Source organism: Coenobita brevimanus, chromosome 104, assembly GCF_032717465.1.
Source record: "Coenobita brevimanus isolate Jiangsu-jjx chromosome 104, ASM3271746v2, whole genome shotgun sequence".
Classification (NCBI taxonomy): Eukaryota; Metazoa; Arthropoda; class Malacostraca; order Decapoda; family Coenobitidae; genus Coenobita; species Coenobita brevimanus.
In genome coordinates this window covers 7830806-7857869 of record NC_137057.1, presented here as the reverse complement: position 1 = coordinate 7857869, position 27064 = coordinate 7830806, and the positions used below count along the sequence as shown (strand labels likewise).

The following is a 27064-nucleotide window of genomic DNA, read 5'->3' as shown; positions in this document are numbered from 1 at the left end:
TGAGACGTGTGAAATCGACCTCCAAAGCCAGAAAGACATAAAGACACAGATAAGCAAGGAGCAAGAAGCAAGACAAAAAGACCAACTGCAGCACATAATCGAACATCTAACACCGGACCAGTGCAGAAGAGTTGAAATTGCACAGGAGGTTGGGGCATCGAATTGGCTCACAACCCTGCCTCTCAAGGCAAAGGGCTTCCACTTCAACAAACAAGAATTTATTGATGCCATAGCCTTGAGATATGGGTGGCCAATAGAAAACCTACCTCAACACTGTGCTTGTGGCACTGCCTTTGCTGCAAACCATGCAATGGTATGCAAGAAGGGAGGCTTTGTTTGCATCCGACACGATGAAGTACGCGACCTCATTGCCAAAATGCTGCAGGAAATATGCTATGATGTCACGACTGAGCCAGCTCTGCTACCCCTGGACGGCGAGCACTTCACCCACAGAACAGCAAACACATCAAATGATGCAAGAGTGGATGTCAGTGCTCGAGGTTTCTGGACACGGGGGCAGAGGGCGTTCTTCGACATCAGGATATTCGATCCCATGGCAGCATGTCATCGTGAACTGTCTCTCGAAGCTGCACACAAGAGGAATGAGCAAGAAAAAAATAGAAATTATCAAGAAAGGATCCAACATGTGGACCACGGTCGATTCACTCCCCTTGTGTTCACGACATCAGGTGGGATGGGTCCGGAGGCAGTGAGATTCTATTCGAGACTGGCAGAGGATCTTTCTGAGAAGAAACGTCAACCTCAGAGTTCTGTTATGGCCTGGATGAGATGTCGACTCCCCTTCTCCCTCGTGAGGTCTGCTCTGCTATGTCTCAGAGGCACAAGATCATCAGCCCTCAGGCCTGTCTCTCTGGTGGGTATGGATTACGAAGCTACAGTGGTCGAGAGTCGCATAGACCAGCGACTCCAATAGTTTAATGTCTATATTTACACTGTAATATCAATTTTAAAAAATAAAATAATAATAGTAATAGTACTGTAGATGGTTGGTAACCACAGCCGTTGGCGTGCTTGGGGCCAACGGATTGTGTCATGAAATACTTTGTGGTTCCTTTGTGGTTGAGTTATATATATATTAGACTTGTGGACGAGCGGTTTTTATATCTTGGAGTAGCTTGTAGTAGATAATTTTCTTTCCCATTTGTCATGTAGTGACAGGAGAGGTAAAGAATAGTATGGGACTATTTTTATTTGTCTTGGAAATATTAACAAGTCTCTCACACAGAGCGGAGTATAGAGTCCAGTCCCACTAGCTATCTCTCCGTCTCGCTCTCTCTGTCTCTCTCTCAAATTGCCAAGCCCTTCTCCCTGCGACCTGCCTCTTGTATGGCTTGTCTCCTTCTGAGCTCTCTTTCCTAAATTCTGGTGAAACAGGAGACGTATCACGTGTGTTCCTTGTGGATGGAAAGTTTAAGAAGCCTGTGTGTGAGTATGTGTGTGTATGGTCACTAGGGCTTTGTTCACGGTTGGACTGCTGACAACTAACTGCATCATCTCCTTACTGGTCACTGTCGTCAGCTTTCCTCAGTGTAATTTGCAAGCTCATTTCCTTTTCCCAGGCTCGCATAGGGCTGTCTATCTATCTATTTATCTATCTATCTATTATGATTTGTAACTATAATATGGAGTCCTGATATCTGCTCGGCCGCGCGAAAATGGCGTACCATCGACAGTTAATAGTCCTAACATATTAATACACATTATATATACATTATAATGAACTTATAAGCTATTTAAGTGAAATACGTAATATTGTAAAAGTAACATCATTGTATGAATATTGTATACATATAATATTCATAGTAAATAGTAATTATTCAGTAATATTACATTTTAAGCAAGTTGTATACATATTTGAATAAATGCATTAAAGTAAATTATTTAACTGTAATACAGTATGTACTTGGGTTATTATAGTGAAATGCATACATGCAAGAATAAAAAATAGTTTAAAATTAAGATTATGGTAAGAGTTATTAATATTTCATTTAAAGATAATGGTACTGGTCTGCCATATATGGGTCATTCTTCTTTGTATTTTTTATTTTATTTTTATTTTTTTTATATATATAATTAATACTATATACAAAATATATACACTTCATTCAGGGTGGTTAACTTTGATGTTAACTCTCCCCCCACTAAATAATGACTCCAAATTAGCAATTCTTGCATGGATTCTGTGCATTGCGAACAGCAGTACTGCAACTACAATGGAGACGATTATAAAGACAGTAGGTGCTGGGCTATACACATAATATGGATTGAACATACTCAAACTCAAATCTTCCCAGGGCTTCATTGTTTCATTGATCAGCTGCATAGTTTCAAACTTAGGTGAAGTCAGCTTAATACTTGTGCTCATGTTTAAGTTCATATCAGGCAGTGGGTGGAAATGTTTGTGTGTATGATTGATAATGGCGTAGTGATTGATGGTGGATAAAGTAGACATGACTGGTGTAAATACCCACAGTAGTCTGGTGCTATGTATAATCCTGATGCTGATGTATGAGATGGTGGTATATCTGGACAGACTATGTAAACTGATGTGTTATGAGGGAAATAAAAAAAACTGTGAGTGTCCAATGCGTTGATGGTGTACAAGTTTATCTGGAGCAAAAGTGAAGTTGCAATGATGATGAATATTGTCATTTCTGATGATAGCCATTTCACAAGGGACTGTATCAGTAGGCTGAAACGTGAAAATGTACGCAGGACAAAGATGAACAGCATGTAAGGATGTGCGGCACTTTCGTTCAATCGTTGACTCACTTGCGAAAGTGACAGTGTCCTGTCTCTTGGAGACCATGATGAGTTCGGTGTCTGTGTTGATGTTGATGATGACCAAAGTGTTGTTATTTTTATAGGGGAAGGGGTGTATTTGGTATACTGTGAACAGGTCTTCAATGATGAATGGTACATGAACTACCACTGATGTTGGTGTTAGTGTTGCTTCTAAATATGGGTAATATTGCATAAATTCCCTACTGCGGAACAACGGCTTCAATTTATCTTTATGGATCCCTTGACTAACTATCTGACGTAGCTCATGAACTGGGAGTAAGTCAATTGTGATCTTGCCATCACCAGCATTCGAAATTCCTTGCATAAGTGCCCTGAAACGATCTCTAGTGTTCTCTAATTGTAGTAGAATCGTGTAAATATGTTCTGTGATGATGGAGAAGTGCTGGAAAAGGGTAACGTTTCCCTCCAATTCATTTATTTTATCTACACTCTCGAGAGCTATGTTTTCTGCTTGTTTCAGATTTTTCACAATTGTCTTCATTGCTGAGTTCTGTCCTGTGATGAATTTATCTTGGTATGTTAGTACCTGAGCTATCTTATTAAATTTGTTGTTTATTTCTTTAAGGTCATCCTCTGTAGCCAATACAAAGATGTTCCCAAGAACTGCGCCGCCCAGGTCGAACAAACCGCGCTTTTGGCGAGTACGGGTGATGTTGTTCCTGTCGCTCAGTACCTCCGTTCCATAAGATGGGAGATCTTGGATCATGACGAGCATAGTTGACTTCGCCTGTTCTAGTTTCCATTTCGCTAACTTTACCATTTCATTCACTTCCTTGGTGTTATGTGCTTGTGAAACATAATTTCCTATCATGAAGTCCAGAGTTCGCATCGGCGTCGCAAGTCTGTCTAGATAAGTAGGTAAGTCATACAAGTAATCTAGACTTATTTCAGTACTCATGACGTCCTTAACGATTGTAGTCGTGGCCGTTGGAGCTATGAGGCATCCTTGTCGTACTATATGTTTGGGGTCTAAGTGCGCATATCTTCTTGCTATGTAGAGGAGAATCCATAGCATAAGTCCCTTCATCGTAACCTACCGAAAAAAAAAAAAATCTATTAATTTCCTATAATGCTGTGGTCGATGATAGTGATGATGTGCGTTACGGTTGATTGTTATATCATTTATAGAAGGAGTTTAAATCGATATTTAATTCTCGTAAATGATGTTCTGTAGATTTGATTGGAACAGTTGCACCTATGTTCGATTGTTTGGTATATGACCTTAATTTCTTTTTGTAATCATTGTTGTGTTCTTGCTTGGTTTCTTGAGGTACGTTCACCTGTTCGGTTGTATCCGAGGCTGAATAATTATGTGATAATTCCCTTGAAACTCGTTTTAAATGGTCAATATGAACTTGTTTCTCCTCGCCACTTGAAAGTGACTTAATTAAAACTTTGTTTGCTTTTATGTTAATTACTCTGTATGGGCCCTCAAATTTTGGGGATAATTTATTGTCTCTCGTATGAATGACACCGTAAACAATGTCTCCTAAGCTGATAGGTGAATCTTTTGCCTTCTTGTTAAATGCCTCCGTCATTTCTTCCTTGGACATCGTTAATTGTTTTTTGACTCTATTGTGAATGTCCTGGAATTCACGTAAACGGAGTTTAGAGTAATCATCGTAATTGTATATAGGCATGCTGTCACCTTGTAGGAGCTCATATGGTAATTTTTTATCTGTGCCATATATAATGAAATGTGGTGTGTCACCGATGGATTTATTTATAGACCCATTAATTGAGGCCTCCACTCTGGGAATCCAATCATCCCAGCTTGCATAATTTTCACTGAGAATGTGTCGTAGCACATCTAATACCTTTTTATTTTGTCTCTCTACCAACCCATTCGATGCTGGGTGATAGGCCAAAACGTTAACCTTTTTGATGTTGCATTGTTTACATATTTCTTGTAAGATCTCAGAATTAAATTCTCCTCCATTATCACTTAATAATACCTTTGGGGTAGTAAAGCGACATATTACATTATCTGTTATTGCCTTTGCTACTGTCTCTGCTGTCTTATCTTTAATTGGAGCTAAAATGACATAACGGGAAAAATGATCCGTTACAACGAATAAGTATAGGTTATTATTGAATGATAATGGCATCTTGAGTAAATCAACAGCGACAACGTCCCATGGTTGATGTGGTACAGGGTAATTACCCATCGGTGCAGGTGTGACTGGGTATCCTTTGTGTTTCGCACATGATTCTCATCTGTCTATATGATTGTTTATATCTTTTCGTAATGAAGGCCAGTAATATAATAGCTGGGCTTGGTTGAATGTCTTATCCTTTCCAGGATGTCCTGCATGTGGGCTGTCGTGTATCAATCGTAATACTTGGGGTATCATATCATTAGGTACTACCAACTGGTTAGTATTTTTTTGGCGTTTTGGTTGTTTAGAGTTAATTTTGTATAATGTATTATTGACCATTGTGAATTGTTCAAGTGGGACATGCAGTTTGGGTAATTGTATGTCATCTCCACTTTCTAACTTGTATATTACTTTAGACCATATTGGGTCAAGTCTTTGTGCCTTTGCGATATCCTCGTGGTTTGGGATATTTCCTTTGAGATCTAACGCCGCGATCTGAATTGTGTTCGGGTTCCTAGATAATGCGTCAGCTACTATGTTCATTTTACCTTGTATATAATGAATTTGTACATTGTAGTTTTCAACTGTACATTTCCATCTTGCTCTCCTCCCAGAAAGGAGTTTTTCTTTAAACATACCCACCAGTGGTTTATGGTCGGTGAATAAGTGGATTTCGTAACCATATACCAAATCTCGAAACTTTTGTAATGCAAAAACCACTGCACTGCATCTCTACCTCGTTCATTAAGTCTAGCAAGCACATTCCTGGGGTGTACGCGATCGTCTTGGCGATCTTAAGGGTCCTATCAGGTAATTTACACAAGGCAGCTACATAACCAATGATGTCCACGACGAGGTCTGGGGACATCTTTCCATCATCTGTTATCCAATTAGAATTCTCCAATGTAGCTAATAAAGTTCTCTTGATTGTGGAGACATCAGCAGCTATTTCACTGAGCACATGGTTTGTAGTGTGCTCCCTTACAAGATCTACAATTTTATGTAATTCTGGAATTATACCTGGCAAGAAGTTCATACCTCCAGAAAATTTCTTCAGAAATTCAGTTTTAAATTCATCATATGTCCTAGCACGATGGAGCTTATCTGAGCGCAATAAATTGCTTGCTGGACATCTTTCCTGGCTTATGCAAGATGAAAAAATAGCAATTTTCTCTTGTTCATCTAGTATGTGGTGCTTGATGAACATTTGTTCGCACTGACTGACTAATGAAATGACATCAATGCGATCTTTGTCTGTGCCAGAGAATTTTGGGGCAGTTTTATCCTCGTGATACACGAACACGTGAGGTGTGGTTGTTAGATCCGCGGTATATGTTTCTTGATCCATTTTTACTGTTTGCCCTGTTAATTCAACTTGGACGTGTTTATCGTTGTGTGAGGGAATAGTGGAATATGTACGACCGGACCGGTGAACCCTGTTAAGTGTATTGGCATACGTGTGCAAGGCAGCAGCAAAGTCCGCACTTCCTACATCAGAGGTGGTTTCCCACTCATCATCTGAAACTGCCGTATTTGTTTCTCGATATTTAGTGTGTGGTGAGGTTTGTACAAGGGGTGGGCTGCCTTGAGGCTCTCTTAATTGTGAGTCTGATGTTGTGGCAATTTGTGTGTTATCTGGTGTGTTGCCTTGGGGCTCTCTTAATTGTGAGTCTGTTGTTGTGGCAAATTGTGTGTCATCTGGTATTAACGTGGGGGGTGGCGAAAATATTCCTGTCATTAAGATATGGTGTTATGAAATACGCCTCTTGTTTATTTATGTCCTAGCAAAATAGATGAGTAAATAAGTTGAATATAGCTAATTTTAGCACTGAGAAGAAATGAGTAAGTATAATTTTACCCACTTGATACAGATCGTAGAGGTGTGTCGATACAAAAGTCGATCTCGGAAGAAAAATACAGGTTTGATTGAAGATCTCTTGATAATTCTAGTGGTGTGTTGATGGACGATATTACTCAGGAAATTCCATGGCCTGGTGCTTGTGGTGGTTAACGGCTGTCCCAGGCAAACCTCAGCATAGAACGTCGAATTTCCAACTTAACTGTGAAAATAAATGAGTATGAGTAGGAGCTATGTGAATAATGGGTAATGAGTAGTGGGTGAGAAGTGCCTGGTGTCAGTCACACGTTGCTTGGCATGGCAGACTCGCGTTGTGATGTCATCTCAGCACATGGTGACGTCGGCTTCCCACACTGGTAGCTGTGGTGAGTGAATGAGTAGCGATGAGTAAATTGAGTGAAGACGGGTGAGTAAGATGAGTTGTGAATATGGACTTGGTGTTTTGTTGCGTGTCTTGACCTCTGCGTCAGCGATAGCGGGAGAGAGTGGTGGGGGCTTGTGTGCTTGTTGCTTTGGTCTTTCCTCTTCTTTACTTGCTTTGTTTTATATACTTCTTGTTGCTGCTTGAAGTTACGTGAAGATTATAGAGTTGTTTTGTAGACTTGTAGGCTATTTGCATTGTAGGCTGTATTTTGTAGGAATCACTGTAGAACTGAAACTAATCTTGTAGAGTCTCGCCTGCTTTTGTAGAAATTTGCTTTTGATTCGGAGACGATGTCCGTAGATTCGCTGCTACCAAATGTCATGAAATACTTTGTGGTTCCTTTGTGGTTGAGTTATATATATATTAGACTTGTGGACGAGCGGTTTTTATATCTTGGAGTAGCTTGTAGTAGATAATCTTCTTTCCCATTTGTCATGTAGTGACAGGAGAGGTAAATAATAGTATGGGACTATTTTTATTTGTCTTGGAAATATTAACAAGTCTCTCACACAGAGCGGAGTATAGAGTCCAGTCCCACTAGCTATCTCTCTGTCTCGCTCTCTCTGTCTCTCTCTCAAATTGCCAAGCCCTTCTCCCTGCGACCTGCCTCTTGTATGGCTTGTCTCCTTCTGAGCTCTCTTTCCTAAATTCTGGTGAAACAGGAGACGTATCACGTGTGTTCTTTGTGGATGGAAAGTTTAAGAAGCCTGTGTGTGAGTATGTGTGTGTATGGTCACTAGGGCTTTGTTCACGGTTGGACTGCTGACAACTAACTGCATCATCTCCTTACTGGCCACTGTCGTCAGCTTTCCTCAGTGTAATTTGCAAGCTCATTTCCTTTTCCCAGGCTCGCATAGGGCTGTCTATCTATCTATTTATCTATCTATCTATTATTATTTGTAACTATAATATGGAGTCCTGATAATTGTAATATGAGGGTTGGTGTTAACCTTCACATTACAACTTCAAATGGTGAACTGTATTAGGAAAGTTGGTTTTGATCTTCACAGTATAATTCATCAATGGACGGAGGTGATTAAAAAAAAAAAAAAGTAGTGGTAGTAGTAGTAGTAGTAGGAGTAGTAGTAGTAGTTGTTGTAGTAGTAGTAGTAGTAGTAGGAGTAGTAGTAGTAGTAGTAGCCTGTTCTGGGTGGTGGAGTGAGAGGACGTGTGCCAGGCGCTCCGTGTTATCGTCTCGAAATCATAGTAAAAATGATTGTGGGTTCTTAGAAATTGATACCCACTCAAGCATAAAGTGGACACCGATGCATATGTGAAAGAAAATCTTAAATATCAGCTATACAAAGCTTGGAAAATGTGAAAAAATGTAAAAACTACGGTGTAAGGGGGAGGAAAGGTGTGTGTGTGTGTGTGTGTGTGTGTGTGTGTGTGTGCAGGGACGGTTAGCGAGCGAGGTGCTGACCTGAGAGGGTTATCTGAACTGGTGTCAACACTATACATTATATCATCAGCCACCCGGAACCCCGCCACCACATGTGTGCTGCCCCACACACCCAGAATATAAGTATCGCCACCCTCACTTACAAAATAAGTACCTCTCTGAAGCCCATTTTTCAATTTTTAACTTTGTCCACAAATAACAGTAAGACGAGGGATGCCTGTCACACACCTCTTGCTCACTCCATTATCCTTGAAGCATTAACTCCATTTCCCTAACACATCAGCTGTTACCACACACTGAATATCACCACTGATCAATATCATACACACCATCTAATAATACGATTTATAAACACTGTATCAAACACTAAATACAACAACAACTACCACTAACTATACAACAATCTCCTACATACACACCACCAGCATAGCCAGGTGGTATAGAAGTGTGGCATACAAAAACATTTAGGTAGGGAATCTTACACACACCTTAGATGACACTGTAATGTAAGCACATCATACATACAGACACACACACAATGACTGTTCCTAAATAACTATAAAACATATTGTACATAGAATCTCATCATACAAATATATAACCAATCACAGTAGATAAGTCTATAATATAGTGATAAATAGTAAAGTAAATATTAAAACTTTAATCCTAATATATGAAATTAATAAATATAACTTCAATTAAATAACAAATTTAAGCATAGTACCCTAGTTTTAAATACACTCTTATTATTAAATACAATAGTAATATGAGTATTTTTAATATAATATCTATATAATAGGACTAATGTAAGCTCCATAAAATACAAACTAGAACTACTTACTCAACCCTCTGAAAATTCTCCTTTGTAATCAAAAGAAGTAGTAAACAAACCTTGTTAATGCCAATGTGCCTTAGTAAACCAAGGTGCCTCTACGTATCTTACGCCCACAACACACCACAAAGACACATCACACATCACATGTCACAACACCAACACACACTGTCCCAACACCACACATCACACCACACTCACCCCTATACCAGAGCGTCCGAAGACCTAGTATCACTAAACTACTGTACACACACACACACACACACACACACACACACACACACACACACACACACACACACACTGCCGCTACGCCACACACCACCCTCACCCCTACACCGTAACGCCTGAAGACACATTACCAATAAACAAGGCTCCACGGTATTGCACCACACCTATTGGCCACCTACTTAACCCTTAAATAAAGAAGCGTTGTTTTAATTCATATCAAACTTTAGATACATAACAGTATCAGTTCAGTCGATTATTAGTATAAGACAGAACATTTTGATATTAACTGATGTGCAAAACTAGTGAAAAACGAGCAAACTGCTTCATAACTTAATCATATTATCTACAAAAATAGAAGTAAAGCAAGCACATTCTTCATATATATCAAATCTTAATTTAAGAACTGTATAATAAAACAGTTGTTCTAGTAACATTATATTTAATTTTCTTTTAAAAGTACTACAAAAAGTAGTCATAATTATTATTATTAATACTATACCACAGTATAAAAACTTTATTAACACCATGGCCACGCCACAGTATTATTGTCAGTGCTCCAGTAGGCAGCATAAGTGTATCAGGTGCTCATGTGCAACAAATAGGTCACCGTGTACATACTGTAGGATGGGACCTTTCTGTACGAATGTGTTAGGGAATCACAGCCCACCAGAAGCAGCACTTGACCGCTTCCAACATGGCAGGCGACAGATTAGTGACATGGAAATTGATGGGGCGGCCACTGACAATATGCACGATCACACGGACATGCGTGGTGGTGAAAGTCCCCGTGGTGAAGCGAGGGATAGGGATGGACGCCAAGATGCGAGAGATATGGAAGCGCTGGGTGGGTTAAATCACCATGGGGATGTGAATAGTAGTGAAGTTGGGGGTGAGGAACATCACGAAGTTTATAATAGAAATGAATCTCAGGATGAAGACCACCACAGAGGAGTGCCTGAAAGAGGGAATCATCCAGGTATTATACGTCCTCAGAACGGTAGTGACACAAACAACGAGGAAGAAGAACAGCCTCACAGGTTTGTGCGAGAAGGTCGTCTCTCTGGCGGGTATGGATTACGAGGCTACAGTGGTCGAGAGTCGCATAGACCAGCGACTCCAATAGTTTAATGTCTTTATTTACACTGCAATATCAATAAAAAAAAAAATAATAATAATAGTAATAGTTCTGTAGATGGCTGGTAACCACAGCCTTTGGCGTGCTTGGGGCCAACGGATTGTAATATGAGGGTTAGTGTTAACCTTCACATTACAACTTCAAATGGTGAACTGTATTAGGAAGGTTGGTTTTGATCTTCACAATATAATTCACTAATGGATGGAGGTGATTTAAAAAAAAAAAGTAGTGGTAGTAGTAGTAGTAGTAGTAGTAGTAACAGCCCTTTCTGGGTGGCGGAATGAGAGGACGTGTGCCAGGCGCTCCGTGTTATCGTCTCGAAATCATAGTAAAAATGATTGTGGGCTCTTAGAAATTGATACCCACTGCAGCATAAAGTGGACACCGATGCATATGTGAAAGAAAATCTAAATATCAGCTATATAAAGCTTGGAAAATTTGAAAAAGTGTAAAAAGTATGGTGTGAGGAGAAGGAAATGTGTGTGTGTGTGCAGGGACGGTTAGCGAGCGAGGTGCTGACCTGAGAGGGTTATCTGGACTGGTGTCAACACCATACATTATATCATCAGCCACCCGGAACCCCGCCACCACATGTGTGCTGCCCCACACACCCAGAATATAAGTATCGCCACCCTCACTTACAAAATAAGTACCTCTCTGAAGCCCATTTTTCAATTTTTAACTTTGTCCACAAATAACAATGAGACGAGGGATGCCTGTCACACACCTCTTGCTCACTCCATTATCCTTGAAATATTAACTCCATTTCCCTAACACATCAGCTGTTACCACACACTGAATATCACCACTGATTAATATCATTCACACCATCTAATAATACGATTTATAAACACTGTATCAAACACTAAATATAACAACAACTACCACTAACTATACAACAATCTCCTACATACACACCACCAGCATAGCCAGGTGGTATAGAAGTGTGGCATACAAAAACATTTAGGTAGGAAATCTTACACACACCTTAGATGACACAGTAATGTAAACACATCATACATACAGACACACACACAATGACTGTTCCTAAATAACTATAAAACATATTGTACATAGAATCTCATCATACAAATATATAACCAATCACAGTAGATAAGTCTATAATATAGTGATAAATAGTAAAGTAATAATTAAAACTTTAATCTTAATATATGAAATTAATAAATACCACGTTGAGTACACCGCTTCCCGTCTGATCAGCGAAGTTAAGCAACGTTGGGTCTGGTTAGTACTTGAATGGGTGACCGCCTGGGAACACCAGATGCTGTTGGCATCCCTACGTGCCAAGTGGGGTTGGTGGAGGATTAGTGCCCCTCCCTGTAAAACAATTAACTCTAAGCCCTTGGCCACCCCGTTTGGGATACATGGCGTCTGGCAATGAATGAATGAATGATTGAATAAATATAACTTCAATTAAATAACAAATTTAATCATAGTACCTAGTTTTAAATACACTATTATTATTAAATACAATAGTAATAAGAGTATTTTTAATATAATATCTATATAATAGGACTAATGTAAGCTCCATAACATACAAACTAGAACTACTTACTCAACCCTTTGAAAATTCTCTTTTGTAATCAAAAGAAGTAGTAAACAAACCTTGTTAATGCCAATGTGCCTTAGTAAACCAAGGTGCCTCTATCTTACCCCCACAACACACCACAAAGACACATCACACATCACATGTCACAACACCAACACACACACTGTCCCAACACCACACACCACACCACACTCACCCCTATACCATAGCGTCCGAAGACCCAGTATCACTAAACTACTGTACACACACACACACACACACACACACACACACACACACACACACACACACACTGCCGCTACGCCACACACCATCCTCACCCCTACACCGTAACGCCTGAAGACCCATTACCATTAAACAAGGCTCCATGGTATTGCACCACACCTATTGGCCACCTACTTAACCCTTAAATAAAGAAGCGTTGTTTTAATTCAAATCAAACTTTAGATACATAACAGTATCAGTTCAGTCGATTATTAGTATAAGACAGAAAAATTTGATATTAACTGATGTGCAAAACTAGAGAAAAACGAGCAAACAGCTTCATAACTTAATCATATTATCTATAAAAATAGAAGTAAAACAAGCACATTCTTCATTTATATCAAATCTTAATTTAAGAACTGTATAATAAAACAGTAGTTCTAGTAACATTATATTTAATTTTCTTTTAAAAGTACTACAAAAAGTAGCCATAATTATTATTATTAATACTTTACCACAGTATAAAAACTTTATTAACACCCTGGCCACGCCACAGTATTGTTGTCAGTGCTCCAGTAGGCAGCATAAGTGTATCAGGTGCTCATGTGCAACAAATAGGTCACCGTGTACATACTGTAGGATGGGACCTTTCTGTACGAATGTGTTAGAGAATCACAGCCCACCAGAAGCAGCACTTGACCGCTTCCAACATGGCAGGCGACAGATTAGTGACATGGAAATTGATGGGGCGGCCACTGACAATATGCACGATCACACGGACATGCGTGGTGGTGAAAGTCCCCGTGGTGAAGCGAGGGATAGGGATGGACGCCAAGATGCGAGAGATATGGAAGCGCTGGGTGGGTTAAATCACCATGGGGATGTGAATAGTAGTGAAGTTGGGGGTGAGGAACATCACGAAGTTTATAATAGAAATGAATCTCAGGATGAAGACCACCACAGAGGAGTGCCTGAAAGAGGGAATCATCCAGGTATTATACGTCCTCAGAACGGTAGTGACACAAACAACGAGGAAGAAGAACAGCCTCACAGGTTTGTGCGAGAAGGTCGTCCCACATACTGGATGGGCAAATCCCGAGAAAATGCAGTAACCTGGGTGAACACAACATATAATGAAATAGTTGGATGGCCGTCAAGTAACCTTTTTGAACCTCCCAAATGCAATGATACAACTGACATGATTAAGGAAATCACTCGCCTGATAGCCAACTACAACAATAACACACCCATTGCCTCATTCTCTCTTAAGGTCCTTGCACTAATACCACATCTCTTCCTCAACAAGACCCCCCCCAAGAGCTAGCAGTGCAGAAAATATTAAGGCCATCCAATGGCCGGTTGAAACATGGAAAATAGGTGAAATCGACAATCTACTTGAGGAAACAAGGGCCTTTCAGATGAGAATAAACAACCGAGGCAGAAGAAATCAGAATACCAATGGTGTGGTAAGGATATTCGGCAGCAAAATGAGACACGGACAACAAGATCCCTGTCAGCTGAATCACCAAAAGGAGTACTTGACCTTACAGATGAAACAATGCAACAACTAAAAGAAAAACACCCGACTGCACGACAAGCAAGTGCCCAGTCAAACTTTGATGGCAACTACACCCTCCCAATCCCATCATAAATGACAGGATAACTGGAGATATTGTATGGAGGAAGGCAATGCACACACAAGGAGGGCAGGACTGTCAGGCCTGGATGCAAAACCTTGGTGAGTAATCCTCAGTAACATCAAGTTTGGAGAGGCAGCAACAGACCTATGAAACACCATTGCCTCACTGGCGAGGAAGCTGGCTTCAAGTCAGTGCAGTAACATCGAAGCACTGACGGCTTGCAGACTAATCCCCCTTGATAAGAATCCTGGATCCAGGCCCATCGGGGTGGGTGAAGTCTTAAGACGGATTATAAGAAAATGCATCATGGAGGTGGTGACAGATGATGTGAAGCAGGCAGTTGGCAACCTCCAGGTGTGTGCAGGCCAGCCGGCAGGAGGTGAGGCAGCAGTTCACTCCATGAGGAAAATATTTGAGGAAGAGGACTATGAGGCAGTATTATTAGTTGATGCCTCAAATGCATTTAATTTCATCAACCGGGAGACAATGCTACACAATTTCAAGGTTAAATGCCCAGCATTTGCCCAATATGTGAAAAACACCTACAAAGAACCAGCAGACCTCTACATTGTGGTTAAGACAGCGGCTCAGGACGTCGGTGTAATCCAGTCAACAGAAGGAACTACCCAGGGGGACCCCATTGCCATGGCTATGTACCCCCTGGCGATGACAGTGCTGCAACAACAGATCAAATACGAGGCCACCAATATAATACAGGTAGCCTATGCACATGATCTCACTGGTGCTGGCAAGGTTGAGGATGTGAGGAAGTGGTGGGACCGACCTTGTAACATCTCATGGCCCTGAAATAGGTTACTACCCTAATGCCAGTAAGTCCATCTTGATCGTGAAACCAGCTTACTATCAAGATGCACAAGATGCATTTAGAGGCACAAACTTGATAGTGACTAAGGAAGGTCAGAGGCATCTAGGGGCTGTGACTGGAACCAAGGAATTCAAAGACAAATATATGAGTGATAAGGTAAAGATATGGGTAGAAAAAATTCATACACTATCCAGCCACGTAAAAACAGAACCCCATGCAGCATACAGTGCATTTACCTATGGTGTAAAGCACAAGTGGACCTTCGTGATGAGGACCATACCAGACATCGAGTTGCTGCTACAACTACTGGAGAATGCAATCAGGGATTCATTCCTATCATCTCTAACCAATGGCCATATCCCCACACCAGAAGAGAGGGACCTTCTAGCACTACCACCCAGGATGGGAGATCTTGGCATTATAAATCCAGTAGCCGTGGCATGCTATGAACACAGAAATTCACTCATGCTCACCGAATCCTTGTCACAGAAGATCTGCGCCCAGGTTGAGACGAGTGAAATCGACCACCAAAGCCAGAAAGACATAAAGACACAGATAAGCAAGGAGCGTGAAGCAAGACAAAAAGACCAACTGCAGCACATAATCGAACATCTAACACCGGACCAGTGCAGAAGAGTTGAAATTGCACAGGAGGTTGGGGCATCGAACTGGCTCACAACCCTGCCTCTCAAGGCAAAGGGCTTCCACTTCAACAAACAAGAATTTATTGATGCCATAGCCTTGTGATATGGGTGGCCAATAGAAAACCTACCTCAACACTGTGCTTGTGGCACTGCCTTTGATGCAAACCATGCAATGGTATGCAAGAAGAGAGGCTTTGTTTGCATCCGACACGATGAAGTACGCGACCTCACTGCCAAAATGCTGCAGGAAATATGCTATGATGTCACGACTGAGCCAGCTCTGCTACCCCTGGACGGCGAGCACTTCACCCACAGAACAGCAAACACATCAAATGATGTAAGAGTGGGTGTCAGTGCTCGAGGTTTCTGGACACGGGGGCAGAGGGTGTTCTTCGACATCAGGATATTCGATCCCATGGCAGCATGTCATCGTGAACTGTCTCTCGAAGCTGCACACAAGAGGAATGAACAAGAAAAAAATAGAAATTATCAAGAAAGGATCCAACATGTGGACCACGGTCGATTCACTCCCCTCGTGTTCACGACATCAGGTGGGATGGGTCCGGAGGCAGTGAGATTCTATTCGAGACTGGCAGAGGATCCTTCTTAGAAGAAACGTCAACCGTAGAGTTCTGTTATGGCCTGGATGAGATGTCGACTCTCATTCTCCCTCGTGAGGTCTGCTCTGCTATGTCTCAGAGGCACAAGATCACAGCCCTCAGGCCTGTCTCTCTGGCGGGTATGGATTACGAGGCTACAGTGGTCGAGAGTCGCATAGACCAGCGACTCCAATAGTTTAATGTCTTTATTTACACTGCAATATCAATAAAAAAAAAATAATAATAATAGTAATAGTACTGTAGATGGCTGGTAACCACAGCCTTTGGCGTGCTTGGGGCCAACGGATTGTAATATGAGGGTTAGTGTTAACCTTCACATTACAACTTCAAATGGTGAACTGTATTAGGAAGGTTGGTTTTGATCTTCACAATATAATTCACTAATGGATGGAGGTGATTTAAAAAAAAAAAGTAGTGGTAGTAGTAGTAGTAGTAGTAGTAGTAACAGCCCTTTCTGGGTGGCGGAATGAGAGGACGTGTGCCAGGCGCTCCGTGTTATCGTCTCGAAATCATAGTAAAAATGATTGTGGGCTCTTAGAAATTGATACCCACTGCAGCATAAAGTGGACACCGATGCATATGTGAAAGAAAATCTAAATATCAGCTATATAAAGCTTGGAAAATTTGAAAAAGTGTAAAAAGTATGGTGTGAGGAGAAGGAAATGTGTGTGTGTGTGCAGGGACGGTTAGCGAGCGAGGTGCTGACCTGAGAGGGTTATCTGGACTGGTGTCAACACCATACATTATATCATCAGCCACCCGGAACCCCGCCACCACATGTGTGCTGCCCCACACACCCAGAATATAAGTATCGCCACCCTCACTTACAAAATAAGTACCTCTCTGAAGCCCATTTTTTCAATTTTTAACTTTGTCCACAAATAACAATGAGACGAGGGATGCCTGTCACACACCTCTTGCTCACTCCATTATCCTTGAAATATTAACTCCATTTCCCTAACACATCAGCTGTTACCACACACTGAATATCACCACTGATTAATATCATTCACACCATCTAATAATACGATTTATAAACACTGTATCAAACACTAAATATAACAACAACTACCACTAACTATACAACAATCTCCTACATACACACCACCAGCATAGCCAGGTGGTATAGAAGTGTGGCATACAAAAACATTTAGGTAGGAAATCTTACACACACCTTAGATGACACAGTAATGTAAACACATCATACATACAGACACACACACAATGACTGTTCCTAAATAACTATAAAACATATTGTACATAGAATCTCATCATACAAATATATAACCAATCACAGTAGATAAGTCTATAATATAGTGATAAATAGTAAAGTAATAATTAAAACTTTAATCTTAATATATGAAATTAATAAATACCACGTTGAGTACACCGCTTCCCGTCTGATCAGCGAAGTTAAGCAACGTTGGGTCTGGTTAGTACTTGAATGGGTGACCGCCTGGGAACACCAGATGCTGTTGGCATCCCTACGTGCCAAGTGGGGTTGGTGGAGGATTAGTGCCCCTCCCTGTAAAACAATTAACTCTAAGCCCTTGGCCACCCCGTTTGGGATACATGGCGTCTGGCAATGAATGAATGAATGATTGAATAAATATAACTTCAATTAAATAACAAATTTAATCATAGTACCCTAGTTTTAAATACACTATTATTATTAAATACAATAGTAATAAGAGTATTTTTAATATAATATCTATATAATAGGACTAATGTAAGCTCCATAACATACAAACTAGAACTACTTACTCAACCCTTTGAAAATTCTCTTTTGTAATCAAAAGAAGTAGTAAACAAACCTTGTTAATGCCAATGTGCCTTAGTAAACCAAGGTGCCTCTATCTTACCCCCACAACACACCACAAAGACACATCACACATCACATGTCACAACACCAACACACACACTGTCCCAACACCACACACCACACCACACTCACCCCTATACCATAGCGTCCGAAGACCCAGTATCACTAAACTACTGTACACACACACACACACACACACACACACACACACACACACACACACACACACTGCCGCTACGCCACACACCATCCTCACCCCTACACCGTAACGCCTGAAGACCCATTACCATTAAACAAGGCTCCATGGTATTGCACCACACCTATTGGCCACCTACTTAACCCTTAAATAAAGAAGCGTTGTTTTAATTCAAATCAAACTTTAGATACATAACAGTATCAGTTCAGTCGATTATTAGTATAAGACAGAAAAATTTGATATTAACTGATGTGCAAAACTAGAGAAAAACGAGCAAACAGCTTCATAACTTAATCATATTATCTATAAAAATAGAAGTAAAACAAGCACATTCTTCATTTATATCAAATCTTAATTTAAGAACTGTATAATAAAACAGTAGTTCTAGTAACATTATATTTAATTTTCTTTTAAAGTACTACAAAAAGTAGCCATAATTATTATTATTAATACTTTACCACAGTATAAAAACTTTATTAACACCCTGGCCACGCCACAGTATTGTTGTCAGTGCTCCAGTAGGCAGCATAAGTGTATCAGGTGCTCATGTGCAACAAATAGGTCACCGTGTACATACTGTAGGATGGGACCTTTCTGTACGAATGTGTTAGAGAATCACAGCCCACCAGAAGCAGCACTTGACCGCTTCCAACATGGCAGGCGACAGATTAGTGACATGGAAATTGATGGGGCGGCCACTGACAATATGCACGATCACACGGACATGCGTGGTGGTGAAAGTCCCCGTGGTGAAGCGAGGGATAGGGATGGACGCCAAGATGCGAGAGATATGGAAGCGCTGGGTGGGTTAAATCACCATGGGGATGTGAATAGTAGTGAAGTTGGGGTGAGGAACATCACGAAGTTTATAATAGAAATGAATCTCAGGATGAAGACCACCACAGAGGAGTGCCTGAAAGAGGGAATCATCCAGGTATTATACGTCCTCAGAACGGTAGTGACACAAACAACGAGGAAGAAGAACAGCCTCACAGGTTTGTGCGAGAAGGTCGTCCCACATACTGGATGGGCAAATCGAGAAAATGCAGTAACCTGGGTGAACACAACATATAATGAAATAGTTGGATGGCCGTCAAGTAACCTTTTTGAACCTCCCAAATGCAATGATACAACTGACATGATTAAGGAAATCACTCGCCTGATAGCCAACTACAACAATAACACACCCATTGCCTCATTCTCTCTTAAGGTCCTTGCACTAATACCACATCTCTTCCTCAACAAGACCCCCCCCAAGAGCTAGCAGTGCAGAAAATATTAAGGCCATCCAATGGCCGGTTGAAACATGGAAAATAGGTGAAATCGACAATCTACTTGAGGAAACAAGGGCCTTTCAGATGAGAATAAACAACCGAGGCAGAAGAAATCAGAATACCAATGGTGTGGTAAGGATATTCGGCAGCAAAATGAGACACGGACAACAAGATCCCTGTCAGCTGAATCACCAAAAGGAGTACTTGACCTTACAGATGAAACAATGCAACAACTAAAAGAAAAACACCCGACTGCACGACAAGCAAGTGCCCAGTCAAACTTTGATGGCAACTACACCCTCCCAATCCCATCATAAATGACAGGATAACTGGAGATATTGTATGGAGGAAGGCAATGCACACACAAGGAGGGGCAGGACTGTCAGGCCTGGATGCAAAACCTTGGTGAGTAATCCTCAGTAACATCAAGTTTGGAGAGGCAGCAACAGACCTATGAAACACCATTGCCTCACTGGCGAGGAAGCTGGCTTCAAGTCAGTGCAGTAACATCGAAGCACTGACGGCTTGCAGACTAATCCCCCTTGATAAGAATCCTGGATCCAGGCCCATCGGGGTGGGTGAAGTCTTAAGACGGATTATAAGAAAATGCATCATGGAGGTGGTGACAGATGATGTGAAGCAGGCAGTTGGCAACCTCCAGGTGTGTGCAGGCCAGCCGGCAGGAGGTGAGGCAGCAGTTCACTCCATGAGGAAAATATTTGAGGAAGAGGACTATGAGGCAGTATTATTAGTTGATGCCTCAAATGCATTTAATTTCATCAACCGGGAGACAATGCTACACAATTTCAAGGTTAAATGCCCAGCATTTGCCCAATATGTGAAAAACACCTACAAAGAACCAGCAGACCTCTACATTGTGGTTAAGACAGCGGCTCAGGACGTCGGTGTAATCCAGTCAACAGAAGGAACTACCCAGGGGGACCCCATTGCCATGGCTATGTACCCCCTGGCGATGACAGTGCTGCAACAACAGATCAAATACGAGGCCACCAATATAATACAGGTAGCCTATGCACATGATCTCACTGGTGCTGGCAAGGTTGAGGATGTGAGGAAGTGGTGGGACCGACCTTGTAACATCTCATGGCCCTGAAATAGGTTACTACCCTAATGCCAGTAAGTCCATCTTGATCGTGAAACCAGCTTACTATCAAGATGCACAAGATGCATTTAGAGGCACAAACTTGATAGTGACTAAGGAAGGTCAGAGGCATCTAGGGGCTGTGACTGGAACCAAGGAATTCAAAGACAAATATATGAGTGATAAGGTAAAGATATGGGTAGAAAAAATTCATACACTATCCAGCCACGTAAAAACAGAACCCCATGCAGCATACAGTGCATTTACCTATGGTGTAAAGCACAAGTGGACCTTCGTGATGAGGACCATACCAGACATCGAGTTGCTGCTACAACTACTGGAGAATGCAATCAGGGATTCATTCCTATCATCTCTAACCAATGGCCATATCCCCACACCAGAAGAGGGACCTTCTAGCACTACCACCCAGGATGGGAGATCTTGGCATTATAAATCCAGTAGCCGTGGCATGCTATGAACACAGAAATTCACTCATGCTCACCGAATCCTTGTCACAGAAGATCTGCGCCCAGGTTGAGACGAGTGAAATCGACCACCAAAGCCAGAAAGACATAAAGACACAGATAAGCAAGGAGCGTGAAGCAAGACAAAAAGACCAACTGCAGCACATAATCGAACATCTAACACCGGACCAGTGCAGAAGAGTTGAAATTGCACAGGAGGTTGGGGCATCGAACTGGCTCACAACCCTGCCTCTCAAGGCAAAGGGCTTCCACTTCAACAAACAAGAATTTATTGATGCCATAGCCTTGTGATATGGGTGGCCAATAGAAAACCTACCTCAACACTGTGCTTGTGGCACTGCCTTTGATGCAAACCATGCAATGGTATGCAAGAAGAGAGGCTTTGTTTGCATCCGACACGATGAAGTACGCGACCTCACTGCCAAAATGCTGCAGGAAATATGCTATGATGTCACGACTGAGCCAGCTCTGCTACCCCTGGACGGCGAGCACTTCACCCACAGAACAGCAAACACATCAAATGATGTAAGAGTGGGTGTCAGTGCTCGAGGTTTCTGGACACGGGGGCAGAGGGTGTTCTTCGACATCAGGATATTCGATCCCATGGCAGCATGTCATCGTGAACTGTCTCTCGAAGCTGCACACAAGAGGAATGAACAAGAAAAAAATAGAAATTATCAAGAAAGGATCCAACATGTGGACCACGGTCGATTCACTCCCCTCGTGTTCACGACATCAGGTGGGATGGGTCCGGAGGCAGTGAGATTCTATTCGAGACTGGCAGAGGATCCTTCTTAGAAGAAACGTCAACCGTAGAGTTCTGTTATGGCCTGGATGAGATGTCGACTCTCATTCTCCCTCGTGAGGTCTGCTCTGCTATGTCTCAGAGGCACAAGATCACAGCCCTCAGGCCTGTCTCTCTGGCGGGTATGGATTACGAGGCTACAGTGGTCGAGAGTCGCATAGACCAGCGACTCCAATAGTTTAATGTCTTTATTTACACTGCAATATCAATAAAAAAAAAATAATAATAGTAATAGTACTGTAGATGGCTGGTAACCACAGCCTTTGGCGTGCTTGGGGCCAACGGATTGTAATATGAGGGTTAGTGTTAACCTTCACATTACAACTTCAAATGGTGAACTGTATTAGGAAGGTTGGTTTTGATCTTCACAATATAATTCACTAATGGATGGAGGTGATTTAAAAAAAAAAAAGTAGTGGTAGTAGTAGTAGTAGTAGTAGTAGTAACAGCCCTTTCTGGGTGGCGGAATGAGAGGACGTGTGCCAGGCGCTCCGTGTTATCGTCTCGAAATCATAGTAAAAATGATTGTGGGCTCTTAGAAATTGATACCCACTGCAGCATAAAGTGGACACCGATGCATATGTGAAAGAAAATCTAAATATCAGCTATATAAAGCTTGGAAAATTTGAAAAAGTGTAAAAAGTATGGTGTGAGGAGAAGGAAATGTGTGTGTGTGTGCAGGGACGGTTAGCGAGCGAGGTGCTGACCTGAGAGGGTTATCTGGACTGGTGTCAACACCATACATTATATCATCAGCCACCCGGAACCCCGCCACCACATGTGTGCTGCCCCACACACCCAGAATATAAGTATCGCCACCCTCACTTACAAAATAAGTACCTCTCTGAAGCCCATTTTTCAATTTTTAACTTTGTCCACAAATAACAATGAGACGAGGGATGCCTGTCACACACCTCTTGCTCACTCCATTATCCTTGAAATATTAACTCCATTTCCCTAACACATCAGCTGTTACCACACACTGAATATCACCACTGATTAATATCATTCACACCATCTAATAATACGATTTATAAACACTGTATCAAACACTAAATATAACAACAACTACCACTAACTATACAACAATCTCCTACATACACACCACCAGCATAGCCAGGTGGTATAGAAGTGTGGCATACAAAAACATTTAGGTAGGAAATCTTACACACACCTTAGATGACACAGTAATGTAAACACATCATACATACAGACACACACACAATGACTGTTCCTAAATAACTATAAAACATATTGTACATAGAATCTCATCATACAAATATATAACCAATCACAGTAGATAAGTCTATAATATAGTGATAAATAGTAAAGTAATAATTAAAACTTTAATCTTAATATATGAAATTAATAAATACCACGTTGAGTACACCGCTTCCCGTCTGATCAGCGAAGTTAAGCAACGTTGGGTCTGGTTAGTACTTGAATGGGTGACCGCCTGGGAACACCAGATGCTGTTGGCATCCCTACGTGCCAAGTGGGGTTGGTGGAGGATTAGTGCCCCTCCCTGTAAAACAATTAACTCTAAGCCCTTGGCCACCCCGTTTGGGATACATGGCGTCTGGCAATGAATGAATGAATGATTGAATAAATATAACTTCAATTAAATAACAAATTTAATCATAGTACCCTAGTTTTAAATACACTATTATTATTAAATACAATAGTAATAAGAGTATTTTTAATATAATATCTATATAATAGGACTAATGTAAGCTCCATAACATACAAACTAGAACTACTTACTCAACCCTTTGAAAATTCTCTTTTGTAATCAAAAGAAGTAGTAAACAAACCTTGTTAATGCCAATGTGCCTTAGTAAACCAAGGTGCCTCTATCTTACCCCCACAACACACCACAAAGACACATCACACATCACATGTCACAACACCAACACACACACTGTCCCAACACCACACACCACACCACACTCACCCCTATACCATAGCGTCCGAAGACCCAGTATCACTAAACTACTGTACACACACACACACACACACACACACACACACACACTGCCGCTACGCCACACACCATCCTCACCCCTACACCGTAACGCCTGAAGACCCATTACCATTAAACAAGGCTCCATGGTATTGCACCACACCTATTGGCCACCTACTTAACCCTTAAATAAAGAAGCGTTGTTTTAATTCAAATCAAACTTTAGATACATAACAGTATCAGTTCAGTCGATTATTAGTATAAGACAGAAAAATTTGATATTAACTGATGTGCAAAACTAGAGAAAAACGAGCAAACAGCTTCATAACTTAATCATATTATCTATAAAAATAGAAGTAAAACAAGCACATTCTTCATTTATATCAAATCTTAATTTAAGAACTGTATAATAAAACAGTAGTTCTAGTAACATTATATTTAATTTTCTTTTAAAAGTACTACAAAAAGTAGCCATAATTATTATTATTAATACTTTACCACAGTATAAAAACTTTATTAACACCCTGGCCACGCCACAGTATTGTTGTCAGTGCTCCAGTAGGCAGCATAAGTGTATCAGGTGCTCATGTGCAACAAATAGGTCACCGTGTACATACTGTAGGATGGGACCTTTCTGTACGAATGTGTTAGAGAATCACAGCCCACCAGAAGCAGCACTTGACCGCTTCCAACATGGCAGGCGACAGATTAGTGACATGGAAATTGATGGGGCGGCCACTGACAATATGCACGATCACACGGACATGCGTGGTGGTGAATGTCCCCGTGGTGAAGCGAGGGATAGGGATGGACGCCAAGATGCGAGAGATATGGAAGCGCTGGGTGGGTTAAATCACCATGGGGATGTGAATAGTAGTGAAGTTGGGGGTGAGGAACATCACGAAGTTTATAATAGAAATGAATCTCAGGATGAAGACCACCACAGAGGAGAACCTGCAAGAGGGAATCATCCAGGTATTATACGTCCTCAGAACGGTAGTGACACAAAACAACGAGGAAGCAGAACAGCCTCACAGGTTTGTGCGAGAAGGTCGTCCCACATACTGGATGGGCAAATCCCGAGAAAATGCAGTAACCTGGGTGAACACAACATATAATGAAATAGTTGGATGGCCGTCAAGTAACCTTTTTGAACCTCCTAAATGCAATGCTACAACTGACATGATTAAGGAAATCACTCGCCTGATAGCCAACTACAACAATAACACACCCATTGCCTCATTCTCTCTTAAGGTCCTTGCACTAATACCACATCTCTTCCTCAACAAGACCCCCCCCCAAGAGCTAGCAGTGCAGAAAATATTAAGGCCATCCAATGACGGGTTGAAACATGGAAAATAGGTGAAATCGACAATCTACTTGAGGAAACAAGGGCCTTTCAGATGAGAATAAACAACCGAGGCAGAAGAAATCAGAATACCAATGGTGTGGTAAGGATATTCGGCAGCAAAATGAGACACGGACAGGTCTCAATGGCAACAAGATCCCTGTCAGCTGAATCACCAAAAGGAGTACTTGACCTTACAGATGAAACAATGCAACAACTAAAAGAAAAACACCCGACTGCACGACAAGCAAGTGCCCAGTCAAAGTTTGATGGCAACTACACCCTCCCAATCCCATCATAAATGACAGGATAACTGGAGATATTGTATGGAGGAAGGCAATGCACACACAAGGAGGGGCAGGACTGTCAGGCCTGGATGCAAAACCTTGGCGAGTAATCCTCAGTAACATCAAGTTTGGAGAGGCAGCAACAGACCTATGTAACACCATTGCCTCACTGGCGAGGAAGCTGGCTTCAAGTCAGTGCAGTAACATCGAAGCACTGACGGCTAGCAGACTAATCCCCCTTGATAAGAATCCTGGATCCAGGCCCATCGGGGTGGCTGAAGTCTTAAGACGGATTATAAGAAAATGCATCATGGAGGTGGTGACAGATGATGTGAAGCAGGCAGTTGGCAACCTCCAGGTGTGTGCAGGCCAGCCGGCAGGAGGTGAGGCAGCAGTTCACTCCATGAGGAAAATATTTGAGGAAGAGGACTGTGAGGCAGTATTATTAGTTGATGCCTCAAATGCATTTAATTTCATCAACCGGGAGGCAATGCTACACAATTTCAAGGTTAAATGCCCAGCATTTGCCCAATATGTGAAAAACACCTACAAAGAACCAGCAGACCTCTACATTGTGGTTAAGACAGCGGCTCAGGACGTCGGTGTAATCCAGTCAACAGAAGGAACTACCCAGGGGGACCCCATTGCCATGGCTATGTCCCCCCTGGCGATGACAGTGCTGCAACAACAGATCAAATACGAGGCCATCAATATAATACAGGTAGCCTATGCAGATGATCTCACTGGTGCTGGCAAGGTTGAGGATGTGAGGAAGTGGTGGGACCGACCTTGTAACATCTCATGGCCCTGAAATAGGTTACTACCCTAATGCCAGTAAGTCCATCTTGATCGTGAAACCAGCTTACTATCAAGATGCACAAGATGCATTTAGAGGCACAAACTTGATAGTGACTAAGGAAGGTCAGAGGCATCTAGGGGCTGTGACTGGAACCAAGGAATTCAAAGACAAATATATGAGTGATAAGGTAAAGATATGGGTAGAAAAAATTCATACACTATCCAGCCACGTAAAAACAGAACCCCATGCAGCATACAGTGCATTTACCTATGGTGTAAAGCACAAGTGGACCTTCGTGATGAGGACCATACCAGACATCGAGTTGCTGCTACAACTACTGGAGAATGCAATCAGGGATTCATTCCTCTCATCTCTAACCAATGGCCATATCCCCACACCAGAAGAGAGGGACCTTCTAGCACTACCACCCAGGATGGGAGATCTTGGCATTATAAATCCAGTAGCCGTGGCATGCTATGAACACAGAAATTCACTCATGCTCACCGAATCCTTGTCACAGAAGATCTGCGCCCAGGTTGAGACGAGTGAAATCGACCACCAAAGCCAGAAAGACATAAAGACACAGATAAGCAAGGAGCGTGAAGCAAGACAAAAAGACCAACTGCAGCACATAACCGAACATCTAACACCGGACCAGTGCAGAAGAGTTGA

General features: G+C 41.7%; 3 pseudogenes; all 3 read left to right on the top strand.

Annotated features, from left to right (window-relative positions):
* The first annotated feature begins 11984 nt into the window (after window positions 1–11984).
* LOC145416142 (5S ribosomal RNA) lies at window positions 11985–12101 on the top strand (annotated as a pseudogene).
* A 5574-nt stretch (window positions 12102–17675) lies between these two features.
* Window positions 17676–17792, top strand: LOC145416141 (5S ribosomal RNA; annotated as a pseudogene).
* A 5567-nt stretch (window positions 17793–23359) lies between these two features.
* LOC145416140 (5S ribosomal RNA) lies at window positions 23360–23476 on the top strand (annotated as a pseudogene).
* Window positions 23477–27064: the final 3588 nt, after the last annotated feature.